An 18677-nucleotide genomic window follows, 5' to 3' on the forward strand; every position below is an offset into this window, starting at 1 on the left:
GAAAAAACTCCTTTCAAAACTTCCTGACGTTTCAGTACACATGCGTACCTTTTTCAAAGGTTCTTAAACCTAAATAATTATAATAAAAATTAGTAATTTTAGGACGAACAAATATGATAGATAATTACGTATATTTTTGAATACATTGTTACCTGAGTTGATGGTAGTTTAAATAGTCAAACAGATCAATTTTCAGTAAAAAAAAGGAACATTTCAGTCAATAATAATGTTGATTGATATACTTTTTTATTTTGCGGGCTTCTCTCGAAACTAAATTATATTCGAAACTATACTTTTAATATCAATAAAATAAAAGTGATTATTAATCAATTTACATTTCGGTATATTTCGGTAAAAAAGTGTTTTTTTTTCTACCAAAACATTCGAAAAATAATGCAAAATTTGCACTATTGTTTATTTAATGTTTGATTGATATACTTTAACATTTAGCTGGCTTTTCTTGATATCAAATTATATTCGAAACTACACTTTTAATATAACTAAAATGGAAGTGATTATTAATCAATTTATCTTTCCGTAGATTTCCGGTCAAAAAAGTGTTTTTTTTTTCTACCAAAACACTCGAAAAAATAATGCAAAGTTTGAACTTTTGTTAATTAAAAAATTTTTTTTGAATTTCAGGAATTAGAAAATTGACGACAATTTAAAATTCTCCAGTTTAAAAATTGCTAAATAATAAAACTTCCTATACAGCTTATGATATTACTGAATTTGAAAAAGAAGCACAATATAAAATGTACGTGATATAATTTCTGAAATAACAAAATATCCGATACTGTAATTTTCTAATTACTACATTTTCTATTTGGAATATTTTATTTTTGTAGAATTTTCAGTCGTCCTCCTGAAGCGGATTAGGTTTTGGGATTCTAGGTGCTGAATGAAATTGCTCGACCGCGCCACGCCCCGAAGACCCGAACAGTGGCCCAAATATGAGTTTGTTCCAAAACAGCCTAGCCTTAGAACAGTGGTCGGCAAACTATTTGCTTAATTTTCAGGTATGGTCAGGCTCCACCCGACTTAATTTTTTCTACTACTTTTCGGTCTATTCGTATACCTTAGTGTGAGTGAGCGTACTCCAGCAAGGGTCTTTTGTCCACAGGCACGTCAAAGTAAGGAAATTTTAAAACTTTTAATTTTTTAATTAGCGATTTAAAAATAGCATTATCAGCATCTACGAATTTTTCCGATTCTAATGATATATTACTTGCCTTGAAAAGTTAAAAATTTGAAGGAGTTTAATAGCAAGAAACATCAGCTTTACAGTCTGGCTCCGCCTGAAAACTGAGAAATGCTCAAGTCGATCTTTTCGACTTCAGCATGTCTTGATTGAGGGCAATTCAAGTCTAACTAAAGTCAAAGCATTTTTATTCGGGCACCCTCATCCTCCCCGCAGCGCCCCAAATATTACACAAGAATAACAAAATTACATTTGTACATATTATTATCAGTTTTTAACAATTTCCGCCGTCTTTTTTTATACAAATAATTACTAATGGACAACTTGAATATTTACAATGTCTTTTTAAGCAATTTTCAATTGTTGAAACAAATTTAAATTATTAAAACAATTATTTATTTCCGAAAAATTTAAAAAAATAATCGTATCTTCTAAAAACATTATGTAATTATTTAAACAATTATTTATCGTCTATTTTCAAAATTTCTAAGAACTGAGGCTAAATATCAACTTTCTGTTCAAATCAGTCTCCTGTGCTACGTTTTCTTAAATAATTACATAATTTTGATACATTTCTTTTAATGTTTAATAAATTTCTATTTCCTTTTTGTTCAAGGAGTTATTTTTCGATAACTAAGAAAATGAAATAAAAAAGAACACATGCAATTATGTTTCACATTGTAAAGTGTATAGAAAGAATACATTAACCATTTTTTAATTGTTTAAAATAATATAATTTCTTTAAATAATTAGTTTCACCAGAATAATTTTAAAATCGTAATTAATTGTATGTGTTCTATTTTTTTCATTTTATTAGTTATCTAAAAATAACTGCTTAAGCAGATAAAAATTGCTTAAACAAATAGAAATTTGTTAAACATTAGAGGAAATGTATCCAAATTAAGTAATTATTGAACAAACAGTAGCATAGGATAGCAATTTGATAAAAATAGATATCTGTGGCTCAATTTTTAGAATTTTGAACATAAACAATTAATAATTGTTTAAATAATTATATAATGTTTTTAGAAAAATTAACTTCATCAAACAATGACAAAATATTGCATTTTAATCAGAAAATAAGAAAATTGTAATGCATGTTTGAAGCGATTTCTCTAAAACTAGGATTTCGAAGTTCTAACTTAAAAAATTCCCCAGTGACTAGTTTTTCAACTTAGAGGGTTCATTTTAGGTCTAAAATGCCGAAAATTTATCGTGCTATATACCACTATACGTAACTTACTTTAAATTGTATTCCAAGCTGCGCTGAAACATGTATTATTGTGATAAATTTATACCATTACAATTCATAATATGCATAAAAATTAAATCGTACTAATTCTTATTTCCTTGTTTTTATAATTTTTAAAATTCTTAATCTTGTTTTTTACAATTAAATAGAAACTACTGCGCATCTGCACAGGGTCTAATAAAGGAACATATATAGGGTTCTATATATAGGATCCTATGTCCTCTTTCGTCTTTTCTGTCCTTTTTCCAAAAATTTAATTTTTTAATTTTTAATCTTATTTTTTACAATTAAAATAAAATCTACTCGTCCTATCTAAAAATGATTAATAATAAATTTATAGATCTTTTCAGGCAAACATTTTTTGTATGTTGATTTTAGTTTGTACCTTATGTCGTTTGTTCAAGAAAATTTAATATTATTTTGAATGTTATTTTTTACGTCCAAAGCCAAAACTACGTATCCTATAAAAAATTATAGCTTTTTTTGGATGAACAAGTTTTGTCATATTTTTTTCGTAGCTTATGTCGCTAGTCCAAAAAAATTTTATTTTCTATTTTTAGTGTTGTTTTTACGACTAAAAACAAAATCTGCATAATTGGACCAAAAATGGAATTTTTGGATTTTTCATTATTTTTGGTACGATGAAATTGGGAATTTTCAGCTTTTCGACCAAATTAAAAAAGTTGTTATGATCATCTTGTAGAACTTTCAAAAATCAACGTTTTTCTTTTCTTGAACTTTTTCATGTCATGCGTTTTTTGGCTTAAAATGTTCATTTTAATTTGTTTTTTCAGATTTTTAAAATGCTTTAACTCTGATAATTTTCTTTTTATAGAAAAAAGTCAAAAGGATAAATTGTTTGAGTTTCTAAGTACTATAAATAACCGATCATAGAATTTTGAAATCTGGAAAAATGTGGTTTCAAAAATTTTTGGTAGTCAAGTTTTGAATTTTCAACTTTTTCACCAAATTGAAAAAGTTGTTATGATCATGTTGTAGGACTTTCAAAAATCAACGTTTTTCTTCTCTTGACTTTTTTTCATATGATGCGTTGTTTGGTTAAAAATGTTCATTTTAGTTTGTTTTTTGGATTTTGAAAATGCTCTAACTCTGATAATTTTCTTTTTACAGAAAAAAGTCATAGTGATACATTGTTTGAGTTTTTGAGTATTATGCTCACACTTTGAATTTTGATCCAAAATAGCTGGGTTACGAACTTTTTCTGTCTTTTTAGACCTTAAAAAAGTGTGCCAAAGCAGAATCCAATCTGATAAATTTTTCGAAAGTTATCGTGCCTACAGAATACAGAATACAGACAGACAGACGAACACCTTCCTAAAAATCGTTTTTTTCTGACTCAATAGGTCTCAAAACGTGGAGATTTGATGAAAACCGACAAAGTGAAATTTTACATAAAACCAATACCTTCTCATTAGGATGAGAATGTAAAAAGACCATTACATACGAAATTGCTCTCACTTCGATTATATGAACAGCAACACATTATTAAATTGAACAAAATTTAATTAAATTGTCGAGTTGGAGGAATATGAAACTTTCAAATAGTTTAGATTTTAGCTTTACGATTTTTCACCGTGATAAATTGCAAAATTACCAAAAAAACGAGTTTTGTTCATAAAATCAGATTTTGTGGGCGCATAGAAAATTTATAAACACAATTTTATTAATTCAATTTTTTTTCTTAATTGATGCGAATACATTATTTGATATTTCACGTGCATATTGTGTAGAAGAGATATTTGTCAATTTGCTATATTTCCCTTCAGCTGAGCAGGTAAGCCGAGAAACATGGTTTGATAAAAATGGTTGAATATTGTCTGTCTCTCTCGTTGCTAAGTTTCTCTTTCTAACAGGTCAAAAATTTTACCAACCGAATCCTACCAATTTTCGGGTATGAGGTTGTCTTCATATTTGACAGGGGGCACTAGACTGTATTTCCGATTTTCTTATAGATGCCACCGCAATCATTGCCGTGCTCAGCCAAACCTACCGCTTCGCCTTAAGTGGCTTTTAAGTGTGAATGCCTCCAAAAGAGTTTATGAAGAGACGCGTGAAGATGTTAATCCAAATTTACCAAATTTTGAAAGAAATTCTTTCTGAACGGGTGCTTCCCAAGAATTAAGAAATAATAACTTTGCAATGTAAGTATGGGTTTGTTAGATCATCTAGGCACAGCAATTAAAAAGAAAATTTTATTGATGAAGCAGGTTTTGAGTTTCAAGACTCCTGTATGCTGTCAACATCTGTGGTTCCTCTACGGTTAGTGTATATTGATTCTAGCACTAACGAGGAAACAGTAATATGGCAAAATCCAACTCCATCGTCGCCATCATATTCCAGACCTCTAGGACTTCAGTTTGTAAAGGAGAATTTTGAAGTTATTGCTGCGGAAAAAGAGTGGATTGATGATCAAGTTTCAAATCTTGTGGAGTTCAAAACCATCATTGGCTCTACGAATCTCACGATCAGACACGAGATTTTTCCCACAATGTTTGATGTCAAATCCATCAATGCAATAACAGAGACGAATTCTGCTAAAGAATGCGATATCTGTAGATTAACATCAAAAGACTTCCACAGTATAGACAGGTGTTTAAACGCACTTATAAGATCAGATACACTGCAGTATGGCATCTTTTCCTTGCATGCTAAAATCCAATTTTTCGAATGCATTTACAATCTTGGTGGTAAATTACCATTCAAACAATGGTCACTTAGACCAAAATATCCTTTGTATATAGCATTTGCGGAGCGTAAGAAGTCCATCAAAAATGGATTCAAAACAAAGCTTCACTTAAAAGTCGAGCAGCCCAAACAAGGGTGTGGCAGCACCATTGATGGTAATTCTTATCGCAGAGCTTTTCAGCATCCTGTCATCACAGCTGAAATCACAGCTGTGGATGCTGATATAGTGAAGAGATTCGCATGCATCTTAGAAGTAATTACAAGCAGTTACGACTTGAATCCTTCATTAATTGAGTTTTTAAAATGAAATACTGCTTTTAGAGCAAAATATTTCATCCAATTGTCACCAAGCGCAGTGCAGAAGATAATGAAGAGGAAGATTATGAAGATTCTGAAGAGTACCTACTGTTTTCTACGTGTACGTTATTGAAGCATTTTAATTCAAACTGATCACACTTACGAAACTTTTTAAACGTCAGTTATAAAACTTGTAAGTTAGAACTTACAATTATATTATTAACATATGAAAGCAGTCAAAGTTGCTGGATAACGAACTCAATCCTCATTTTGGATCCCTCAAACTGTGTGCCAAAGCACAATCCAATCCGAATAGTCGCTTAAAACTTATCCGGTATGCAGACGACGACAAGGACAACGACAACGAAAGACCGACAGGCACCGACGTAAAAGCTTCATTTCTGACTCAAGGTGGCCTCAAAATGTCGACATTTGATGAAATCCATAAAAGTCAGTTTTCACATAAAACTAATACCTTCTCATTATGTATGAGACTGTAAAAATATAATAGGTGATATTGCAACTAAAAACTATTTAAAAAAGTTGATTTGAAATTCCAAACAGTTGAGTTCAACAAAAAAGACGAATTGACAGCTATTCAAACAGTTGAGTATTCAGCAAAAAACATTTTTAACGACCATAATAATACATTTTCTCACAATTATATTTTTTCACTAAACAGATGAATTTAGAAGGGAAAGAATTAATTTTGAAGCAAGTACTTTGACTTTCAAAAACTATATATTTTTTATCAAAGAGATGAATCTTCAGCAACAACTATAATATTTTTATATTGCAGACAAATAGTATTTTCACTGTAACTAAAAAGTATTCAAATATAAAAAAAGGCAGAATAATCCAAAAACCGTAAATTTTTATGTGAAACAGTTCGTTTGTTAACCTATAAATAGAGTAATTCTCAAAGAAACTGTATATTTTCCCAGAAATAAATTCAACTTTAACCAAAAACCACGAGTACTTGAAATTTAAATCCAAAAACAGAATTATTTTATGAAAAAGCCATTTCATTATTTGAAACTTTCACTATTTTTTCGAAAAATGATATATTTAGTTTGAAAATTGTTTTTTATAGTGAAAACTCGCCTTTTACATTTTTGGTTGAAAGTTCATGTGTTTCTTGGAAAATGAAACTAATTTAATTTGATAGCCTGTTTTTTTAGTGAATTTGTCTTTTTTTTTTAAATACATTTTCTTTATTGAATATGCACCACTTTGCTTGGAAATTTAACTTGTTTGTTTGAAAATCGCTTTTGTCGGATAGGAATTAATTCCTCAAGTGCAAATGGACCTATTTTATTTTTGGTGGAAAATGGATTGTGTTAGTTTAAAATTGAACTGTTGGTACGAAAATGAACTTTGTGTTGATAATTTATATTTTCGGTAAAAAACTGAACTATTTAGTTGAAAAGTAAACTTCTTAATAAAAAATTTGTCTTTTTGAATATAATATTAATCTTCTTTGTTTAAAATTCATCAATTTTGTTGAGGATAAAACAATATTATTAATAATTCACCTTATGTGTTTCAATCCAAACCATCAGCAAATTGCCCTAATTTTACAATAATTTCGTAGGTTTAAAATGTTACAATTTTTATTTGATGGAAAACTTTTTTTTAGTTAAAAATTAAAAAATTTGTTTAATAATGTATTTGTTCTTAGTAATGAATCTACCTATATGTGTTTAAAGGTAGAACTGTTTTAGACATTTTTTCATGTTCATCATTTTAATGGAAAATCCATCTTTTTTTTAAATTCCGCTTTTTGTGGAGAACTTTTTTTTTAACCTAAAATGTAACTGTTGAATTGTTTGTTGGAAATTGATAATTTTGTTTGAAAATGAATATTTTCTGGTTCAAAATTCAAGTAATTGATATTTCTGGTTGAAAGTGTAAATATTCCATTTTGGGTGGAAAACTTACCTTTTTTAGTTGACAATTAAAGCAATTTGTTAAAAATTCTTTAATTTTCTTGAAAATTGAACTTTAGGTAGAAAATCAATCTTCTTCGTTGAAAGTTAATCGTTGTAGGCAAAAAATGCAGCTATTTGGTTATTTGGAAATTCGTCGTTTGTATTAAAAATTCATCTTTTATGCTACAAAACTTATCTTTAATCCTTGAAAATTAGTCTTTGTTGGTTTAAAAGGAACTCTTTTATTGAAAATTAAAGTTTTTGGGTTCAAGCTACGCCTGTGCTCTTCTACAAATCTCCTATCTCAATTAAACGTTTCGATCAGAAGAAAATTCAAATAGAGAATTTCGAAAATTTCAAACTTACTGTCGAATTGTTGAGGCAATTTTTCCTGAAAGTATTGCTACAAATTAGTCTTTGCATGGTATGGATGGATTCGTACAATAATAAGCTTGAGATTGCATTAATAAGACTTTAATAAATATTGAAAATATGAAAATATGCTTGGTCAAAAGTCCTTACTTTTAGCGACTAATTTATGGGTTTGCAATGATTCTCTCTTAAATAAAAAATTACATTCCCATTATTGAAAAATATTTTTTTGATAGATTGAGAAATTTCAATCCAAATTTTTTCTATTGACATTACATTTGCGAAAACAGGAAACTTAGGTTTTTGTTATTTATTTTATTATGCCTAATTTTTATGATATAAGTGACTCCTGAATGTATACATCATCTTAATCAGAATTTAAAAAATCATGCAAATTTGTTGAACGTCAGAGAAGAATTTTTGGAAAATTTTTGGGATTTTTTAAATTTCGTTCATTGTTAAAAATGTTCGTAAAATGAATATACTTTTAATTTAGGAAATCATATTAATTTTAATAAACCTTCTGCAACATAATTAATCATCTTTGACGATGCGTGTTGAGACATTGCATGTTTATATTATTTCACCGTGAGTTTAATTTATAATAATTGTCAGAAGCTTTCGCGGGCTTAGAAACTACGAATTGTAGAGGGCGGGAGGAGCGTAGAAAAGAGGAAATGGTTGTGAGCGTTGAGGACGTGCGGATGTGCGCTGGTATGAAGAGATACAATTTGATTTAAAAGATTTGTATTTAATTAGGTTCACAAGGCATCATGTGTTGTATTGTGTTCAGCTTTGTGTCTTAATAAAGATTTGTTAACATTTAACGGTGGGATAAGACCCAAACTCTGATAATTTGAAGAAAAAGTGATGATCGCTACGTGTTCGTAACGATGCCATCGGTGGGAAATCCCATATCAAGAGGCTTATTCGTAAACTCTGGTTAACAAGAGCATAAGTGCCAAGGTTGTGGAATAGGCTGAGAAGAGAAAATTGCAAATATTTCAATTGCCTTTCCCTTTTCATCCCTCAAATGTTCTTGGGAGTGTTTGTGTTCTTCGAGCGGTAAGAAAAAAAATCGATAATTTCAACCGAGGATCGTAAGTAGAAGTGCATATTATTGACTCTTTAAGAACCGAACTTTGCGATTACTTGAGACTCTTAGAGCGAGATAAATTTCGTTTGCGCGAAAAATTGTGATATTTAATAACCGATCATGCTTATCTTTGATCCCTTCGATATATTGTGTTTGGGATTGAGATGCTATGTTTGATGAGTGCGAAATAGATTTATGTGATTCATAACGAGCGAATATACCCGTCACCACCCGAGCGCAGTACGAGTGATAATTGTTTCGGGTGAAGAAGTTATATAGGCGACCTAGCGAGATATGTACCAAAGAAGTGGCGGGAATTTAAACCTTTTCTTATGAAAATTCTAAATAAAAATAATTGTGAAAATTAAAGAAAACTTGAATGAGAATTTTGAGAAAATTTAGTGCGTCAATCGTTGGCAAATATAACAAGTCAAGCAACGACCATTGAAGATTTTTGTTTGGTAACATTAAGCGACCCGTACTGTAAAGTAAATCCATTGTTGTTTAATGGAATTAGAACGTTAATACGAATATATTTTGAACTAAGAAATGTGCGTATTCGACTAAATTATTGCGAATCTAGAGCGAAAGATACGCTAAAATAGCTTATCAAAGTTTTCAAGGTATGCCTTTAGAGGAGTTTGAACAGTTTAAGTGCAATATAATAAACAACCGGCAGTAAATAGTAATTCACGTTCGGAAAATGACACTGATTCATTACAAGGTGGAAGTAATGCATTTGAATGGTCACAAACCATTTATGATACCCGCTTAGAGCGTACTCTTCGTGATACAATTCAGTTTATTAACCCTAATCTCAACGCCAATAAAGTGGGTAATCAGGATGAAAGACAGCAGGTAAATGTACTTCAAAGCGAAGAAGCGGAATACTTCGGGCAAGTAGGTAATAGCTATGAACGAGTTCATGTGCGCAATGAACGTTTGGATCTACAGCAGAACTAGAGAGAAGATTTAACTCAAGGTAATATGTCAGTGCCAGAAAGTTCGCATAGTGCTCCAGTCAACAACTTTACTTAAGATGCCGGGATTCAACATGCAATATTGAAGAGGCTAAATCCAAATATAAAAATATTACGCTAAACATCGCCGAAGGAACGTACGCTATGATATTGGGGAAATCGCCTTTATGAGAGTGAAACCACTCTCCACGGGAGATTCAGCAACACTCCAACCGAGGTACAGGGTACCTTTAGTTGTTCTCAAGGTCTCACCTAATGACACTTACGGAGTTTTGGAATTAAGAGTCGATAAGTCCGGACGTCTTTAAATATGTCAGCACAGTGCATGTGTGTCAGCTTAAACCCTGAAAATCAGCTTTCGACGATTCCTGGGCGGAAAACGTGAATGTTAATCATTCACAAGACAACGAAGAAGATGAGTGTCAACTTGGAACGGAATCTACAGAACAGCAGCAAATAAAAGAAGATGATACCGCGAGTGAACTTCAGGATGAATCATCAAGTTTTAGAGACAATTTAAGTATCGACAGTATTATCGATGTTATACCAGCGCGACTCAAAAGGAATGTCAAAAGCCAATATGTTATAAAGCTTAAAAAACGCCTTGAGGGCGTGTCGTGATGAGCGTGGCCGATTGTTAGAAGCTTTCGCGGTTTAGCAAAACTACGAATTGTAGGGAGAGCGAGGAGCTTAGAAGAGGGAAGATAGTTGTGAGTGTTGAGAACGTACGGATGTACGCTGGTGTGAAGAGGGACAATTGGATTAAAAAGATTTGTGTTTAATTAGGTCCAAAAGGCACCACCTGTTATATTGTATTCAGTTTTTTATCTTAATAAAGATTTGTTAACATAAAGTTGGTTTATAATATGTTTATTGTGAGTGTTTAACTGCATGTAGTGTCCTTTCCGTGAGAGACAAGAGGATATTATTTTTGGGAAGAGTTTCACACACGTTAAAAAGAGTTCCACTATTTATGGCAAACTTTTTTGTTTTGATAAGTTTCAAATATTTTATGTATTAGTTTTGATTGAAGTTTTTTTTATGACTGCTATATTTCGATGTATCAATAACAAAAACTATATATGGTTTTTATAATTTGTGTTTTAAATTCTGAGTTTTCTTCTCTTGTTTCCAAGTTGTACGAATCAAATTATAATAATCCAATTTCAGTGAAGGACGAGTTAATTTTCATAAATAAAATCCTAATTCCATGAGTGAAATATTTAAAGAATGTGTATTTATATGTATGAATATATTTTCAAGTAGAATTTTAACTCACTGAAAGAAAGGAATAGTCGCGAAATTAGCATTTAAAATACACTTGACCTCAAAATAAGACAGTTTTCCCATTTCTTCTTTAAGTATACGATATATACGTCCACAAAATAATTCTATACTTACTTTCCAACTTCGGGGCTGTAGGAGCGGAAAATTTCAGGAATTGCGGACATATCGGATGCTCCCTCTAGTAGCACGATATTAGATGCGCACGTGCATAAATTATGGGCGTAAAGCATGAGCAAAATAGCACACGTAGTGGGAGAACCACAATTAGTGTGCGTGCCCTACTAGTATGATGTTTTAAGGGGAGTGGACACTTATGTGAAGGTAAGTTATCGGACTTATACTGTCTTTAAAAGTAGAATATGCTACCGCGAGTAGGGAAATATTGTTTTTAACTCGCAGAATTATCTATATTATAATTAATTTAACTTTTTTTAAATTTGACTATATGCAAACTAAACTATATGGGATTTAAATTAAACTTTAAAGGTAAATTTTTTGTTCGCTGCATCTATTTATTGTTTTGGAAATTAGCTAATGAAGTACGAAGGTCTGTCTGTACATATTCAAGATTCTTTAGTTTAAATTTTAATAACGATTGTTATTATGTTAGACGTATTATAACAATTATTGTTCGATTTGACCAAAATTCAAGCAAGAATGATAATATTTGCAAGTGATCCTAATAACAGTTTTTGATTGAAAATAATGTTAATAAGTTCTAGAATCTAAGCAATTTTCAAACTCTACCAAAAAACAGCTTTTGATAGTTGAGCAATTTAAAGCGTAGATAATTTCAAGTAATAAACGTTTGCAATTGAATAATTTTGATTTGATATAATTAGAGAATTTCTATACATTTTAAATTCAATAATTTCTGAATTATCAATTGCACATATATAATTTTGGAATATAAAAAGTTTTTTGTTGAAAATTAGGAAAATGTAGCTGTTTAAAATTTAACAATATATGACTTACAACATTTATGAAGTGTTAACGATCTCTAGGTAGTTAAAAAAATATTGGAATCCAATATAATATTAAAACGATGAAAGAAAGAGTTTTCGAAACATATTTTAATAATTAAAATAAATCATTTCTTATATTGCTTATAGCGTTTCAAAAATGTTTAGAACTTTCAATATTCAAAAATGTGATATTATGGAATTTTTAATTTAATTGTTTTAGATTATAAAGTAAAAATCCAGGGATGTAAACGCGCACTTTGCACGCTTGCATTTTATTCTTTATAGATTATAACAATATCCAGGGACATGAAGGAAATAACATAATCTTTAAGGATTTTAAAGATTTAAAGGAAGTTGGTTCTTATGGATTTTAAAATACTTTTTGTTTTGAATATTAGAAAAAGGTCCGGAGAAATGAACGCACGTGTCAATTTTATTTCAAGGGGGTTCTTTTAGATCATTTTAAGGCAATGTGACGAGAGGGTCACGTGATCAAACCTGGTCTTCAATTTTTTTCTCAACTTACGTCTAAACGAAATGAGGTGTCGCTCTAAAAGTTTGGGAAATGAAAGAGGTAATAAAGTCCATGTCTCTGCTTTGTTCCGAGGAAATTTTGAGAATTTTTTTTTTTTTAAGAAAACACCAGTGGAAGTTTTCTTTCCCAACTTACGTCCACACGGAATGAGATATGGCGTTAAAAATTTGGCACGATAAATAGAAGGCATGCAAGAATATGTCGCCGGTCCTAAATAATTAGAATAGTGAAAACACTTAAATTTAACGCCGTATTTTTAATTTGAGTTTGAGAACATTCAAGAGTCTGGGTTTTTATGTCGCCGTGTATGGCTTATATATCTCATTTTAAAAAATTCCACAGTGTCATAAAACATACAAAATTAATTTAAAATCATTTTAATATTATACAATTTGACATAAGAAGATTGTTTTTTTTTTCTAAATGAAAAATAAATGTGTATTCTTTCCCCGTTTTCCCCCCTTTTTCGTGAAGTTTCCCGCTTCCGCCATTTTTGTGCTCTTTTTGCGCTGTGATCCCTGGGTTTATAAAGTAGAGAAAAATAGTCACAATGAGAAATTTAAGGAAATGTAACAAGAATCTAAGTATTATTTAAAAAAACGAGTATGATATCGTAAAAAGAATATCAAACTCATATTTTTGTTAAATATTTGACCATATCGAACATTTTTTCCTCATAAAATACCACCCAATCAGACTGAAGTTTGAATTTGATCGATTTTCCAACTGGGGTGCTCTTGAGAAATAATTTCCCGTACATATATAACTTAGTATATAATAGCTGGTTATACATTCTTTTTATCTTATACAAACTTCACACAAAATTAAACGTACTTAAAAAAGGTTAAAATTGTAAAGAAGATCAGCTTTATATTTATATTTTAATCTTCAAGTTATTGGCCCCGGAAGATATCGAAAAAATATCTAGGCGTATATGATATTGTCTATTTTACAGATTCCGGACCCGTAGCACGATGTTTCATTGCCTATTTTGTAAATATACCACCTTAATTTCTGTCAAATCACTTAAAGCATCGAGAATATTATTTAAACATATCTTGAAGTTACCACTGTGGTTATAAAAAATATCTATAGTTTTTTGAGCGTGAAATTACCTTACGAATACAGATGATTAGAAAAAATGCAAATAATCTAAAACCGAGTGTAAGAAAAAATAGATACGGCATAAAATGTAAGTAAAAAAATTGTGTGCACAGTTCCCATCTGTAAAAAAGAATTAGGCACTTATTATTATGAGCTTTCCAAGTATTTAAAATCTCACATTAGTTCGGGCGTTAAAGTCCAGTGTCCATTTCGCTCATGTACCAAAAAATACAAAAATTGACATTCTTTTACTCGGCATACGTCAAGCAATTATAAAACAACTAAGAATACTAATCCACTGAATGAACAATAAAAGCTCTATTTTTTGATAAGTCAGTGAAAGGTGAACTGCATTTTTTTGATTCTAACGAAAAAGTTGACGAAGAAGTTTATAAAAATTTCAAGGATGATAGTTCCTTCAAACAGCATCAGCTTTGTAAGGAACACCATGACTCTATAATAAGTAGAGGGGTATCAGGACGGTTTACAGCTCTTAAGTCCAATAAGACCCGCGAAAATAAAGTAAAAAAAGTTTAGCTACTGTTCTACGTTGGAGACAATCTCGGAAGTTATTCTTTAGGAGGGTTTGTCGAAAATTTCAGTACGTCTAAATACTTTTGTCGGTTATGTTTAATAACAAGGGATTATTTACACGTAGACAACGGTATTTTGAATAGTTTTGATAAGAGAACTGTCGATTGTACAATGATGCTGAAGCTGAAATATTCCCTTTGTATGCCAGGTCTTCCTCCTTGCTTAGGGCATAACTTGTTTGAAAGTGGCGTTGCTTATGATCCACAACTATTCATTGATAAACTCATTGGGAAATGATGGTTTGCTCTGAATCTCTTAAACAGTCATATTGAATCATTTCCTTACTCAACTTCAGATCGTAGAGACAAGCCTTCTTCTATTTCAGCTACGTGTTAGCGAGTCTCTTGATGTTCTTGCCAAATTTTAATTTTTAAAGGCTACTTCCACTTCTACTGCACGATCAATTTATCGACATACACGGCGAAGATTAGCTCAATATTCTTCTGCTTTCTGAAATAATTGAAGTAGTGGGTGCGCCAGCTATTCATAAGTCCTGTCTACCATATCTCGAAAGAATCATTTTAGATTACTAGGCCTTGAGTTCGAAATATTCAGTAAAACTTTGTCAAAAACATCATTATTTGAGGCATTATGCTCAATTATTTCAAGTTTTTGGACAACTCATCAAGGTATGGAGCATGCGTTTTAAAAGCAAGCTTACGTTCTGTAAAAATACTATTATACACCCGCATAATTTTATAAATATGACCAAATCTCTGAGCGAGACGCATGATCTTGCAAAGAGCTTCGTAAGATTAGGCTCGGATGTCAGATTTGATACGGAACTCTGCGGTATTAGTGAATTTAACAAAAGTTTATACGATGAAAAACTTCTAAAAGCAATCCAGAATGACAACTTGCTTACACATTCGGAAGACTGTAACACAGTGATAGTACAAGGAACAACCTACTAAAAAGGTTATACTTTAATTGTGCGCCAGAAAGGTTATCAATTCGGAATTGAGATGGGAAAAATATGCCTGTTCCTATCCGATGTTGATCGTAAAATATACGTAATGTTACAAATTTTGGAAAACGCTTTCCGCCTTTCCCTTCGAGCGTAGGAACTTGGCGGATCTTAAGCTTAAGAATGTCATCCTTTTCATCAATGTTGGATTATCATGCTTGTTGCACATTGTTTATAATTACCTAAGTATTTATAGAAAGCTATAAATCCACTCCCTAATGCCTACTAAAAATAAGGCTTTTAAATTGGAGCTAAATTTTAACAAGAACTCTTTTTAAACTATATTTTACAATAAAATTAAATGAAACATAAAAAACAGTAAATCAGCTGTTGGGCACTTATCATTAATATGTGCATTAGAAACTAACATGAGAAAATGTCTTACCTTGCATAATGCCCGTGGGTTCTAGTTAAAATGTGAATTTAACGGTATGGAAGGTACATGCTAATATCCTTACACATACCATAAAAAATATTTCTCTTGATTATATTGTCGAAAAACACATTATTTTAAATAATTTCATTTTGTTGCATTTTTTTATTCATAGACATTGCGAGATGCCAGTTTTCAAAGTCGTTTCGGCAAACCTGAGATAACAGGTCATTCATTTAATTAAAAACGTTGTTTTAATTAATTTTTTTAGATTGTAGGGTATTGAGTCTGGAAACCTTTTTTTCTAGAAGAAAGATGCATGTGAACGTTCTACTTGAATAAATTAACAATCTTATCAAGAGTTTGGAAATTCGTTTTCTATATTTTAATTTTTTTGTAAGTTTCAAAACAAGAGATGAACTATTTTTCGTATGTTTTGAAATATTTCTTTTGATGGAGATATTTTTTATTTTATAGAAGATTTTTTTATTAAACAAACGGATATTTGTTTACTGATAAGAATGTAAAAGTTTCTTAGTGCATTTATCTGTTAACTAATTCTGAACTGAATGTATCATGAACAATTATAATAAGTAATAAATTTCTTTTTCCTTTAAATTGCAGTTACTGTTAGAAAGGGATGGAACAGAAATAGATGATTATGAAATTTTGATTGATTTACTAGATGATGTCGTAATTGAAGGACTGAAGGACACGTTCTGGAAAAAGGAATGGAATCTGTAACAGCACGTTATAACGCCGAAAATTATAGAAAAGATGACTCGCTGAAGAAAAAACGCAAAAAATAACAGGTCTTTAGAAAACGATAGTGACGAAAAAAATAATCTTTCCATGGGACAAGAGGAGTACGGTTGTGTTGAATATGAACAATTAATGCCTGAAAATGTAACCTCTGAAACTCTCGAAGCAAAGCGTTTGTGGTTACTTGAACATAATGTCTCAGTTGAACAAAATATATCTAATGTAAATGAGTGCATGAATGATACGTTTTATTTCCAAAGAATCCAGATCAATCAAGCCCAAAGGCAAATAGAAAAATTAATTTCCTGTTTGCTGTATTTAAAGTAAGCAGGCTGTTTGATGGAGCATGCAAATCCCCTATTAGGGAAAGATGTAATAGCAACATGGCTAGATGCTCTGTTCAAAATTGCTGCACTTATAAGGAAATATATCAAAACAATGTCTCTCCAAACACAGACAACAAAAGCACATCACAACTTCTTTGAATTGCCTTCAACAGAGAATGACAGAATTGCTCCTCGATCCCTTCAGCTGACACAAGAAGCCAAAGAAGCGAGTAAAACTCTAGAAAGTGAAGTTCTTAAACCTGTAGTCATATTTCTGCTTCTAAATGTCTACATGCAAGAAGATGTAAATCTCTTCATAAAAATTATTGAGGTAAATGTCATTGCTTACGTGTTATCGAGAAATCTATGCATTATATTGTGCATGCATTATGTTATCCTGGAACAGACTCACATCTTACTTATAATTAGAGAGCGTATTAGATCTACGATGAAGTTAGCTGCCGAGTTAAATCAAAATATTTTAGACATGTAAAATTTTGAAAAAATAATTTAGAATGGAACGAAAAGGAATTGAACTTGTATTATTTCTGAATAAAATAATCAAATTATAATTAAAAGATTATAATATTATATTAATTTGAATTTTTATTGAATTTCAAAAATTATAATTTAACGTAAAATTAGACTAGAGAAACTGTCAATAAAATGTAATTTTAAATGGGAAATAACGTGAAAGTCTTCTATAGCGCCAATTTTGGGGCTGCTCCTGTTACACCTACCTGCGGCGCGGCGTCGATTCTCGGAAGGGCTATAGAAGGGAGGGCTGTTGAAAAAATTTTATCGCGAAGAATTGTTGTATTAAAACTTTTTTTTACGAAAGCCCTTAAAAATGTCTATTATCTTAAGTAAATTTAATCCCTTATAAAGTAAAAATTATCAAATTGTTATTATACTTTTTGAAATTCAACAAATTCAATTTGAGTTAGTTTCAAATTTAATAATTTTATACTGAATATATCAAAATATTGAAGTTTTTTTATTTAAAAAATGTTCCAAAATTTCGACATTTCAATCTCAGTTAAAAGAAAATAGATTGAACAATTAAATAATTTCCTTAATTTTTAACGTATTCAATTTTTGAATTCTCAGTATTCGTGGTAAACGTTAAATTTTCAAATTTTCCCTATCATGTTTAAATTTTGCGATAATACTTGAAATTGTTGAATTTCGAAAAGTATAATTGACAATTTAAACACTGCTAATTGCGAAACGTTTAAATTTACTCAAAATTTTAATAATTTAAGAAATTTGTAAGGGGTTGAGTGCAAAAAAGTTGTAATATCACAATTCTTCGCTACAAAACTTTTTTTTTTAGTTTTAGATGAAATACGGATTTTTAGTTTCAAGTTTCTGGAGTATAAATTTTTTCGTTTTTTAATATTTCCCATTTGAAATTATTTTTTATTTCTAACTTTTTTCAATTTAATTCAATTTTTAAGGTTTATTGTTACAAATATTTCTATTTTGAAAGGTGAAAATAAAGGTGAAGTTACTTTTAACTTTTTACTTCTTTCTAAAGAAATTCTCCAAATTCAAGCATTTCTTAACCGGAGTTATAGCATTCACAAAATTTGAAAAATCAAACGAAAATTAACATCTTAGGCCAAATAATGCAGAATGAGAAAAAAGTCAAGGAGAGAAAAACTTTGAATTTTGAACACCTTACAAGATTATTATCAAAACTAAAAAACTAAAAAAACAGCAAGATCAACTTTTGAATTTGGGATTCTACGTTAAAATTTCCATTAGAAACTCACGGAGTAATCGTAATAATTTTTTTTGTAGCGTTAAAAATATAAAAAAATGTCATTAACTTCTGCCGAAGGTGACTTTAAACGCATGCATAATAGCTCAAGTATTATGTTGTGCGCGAAGTTTAAAAATAAAATTCTCTCTATCTTGCATCAT

General features: G+C 30.4%; 1 protein-coding gene across 13 annotated transcripts in view; it reads left to right on the forward strand.

The window, feature by feature from the left end:
- The window catches only part of LOC117180904 (angiogenic factor with G patch and FHA domains 1), a 600913-nt gene that overhangs the window by 514864 nt on the left and 67372 nt on the right, over window positions 1-18677 (forward strand). The window contains exon 11 of one of the 13 annotated variants that reach the window (XR_004468073.1): window positions 16285-17079. The exons of 11 other annotated variants lie outside the window; for them this stretch is intronic. The gene's annotated coding sequence lies outside the window, so the exon portion shown is untranslated. Of the gene's footprint in view, window positions 1-16284; window positions 17080-18677 lie in introns of those variants that run through there. One more of the 13 variants, XR_004468076.1, reaches the window with a different exon arrangement.

Source organism: Belonocnema kinseyi, chromosome 9, assembly GCF_010883055.1.
Source record: "Belonocnema kinseyi isolate 2016_QV_RU_SX_M_011 chromosome 9, B_treatae_v1, whole genome shotgun sequence".
NCBI lineage: Eukaryota > Metazoa > Arthropoda > Insecta > Hymenoptera > Cynipidae > Belonocnema > Belonocnema kinseyi.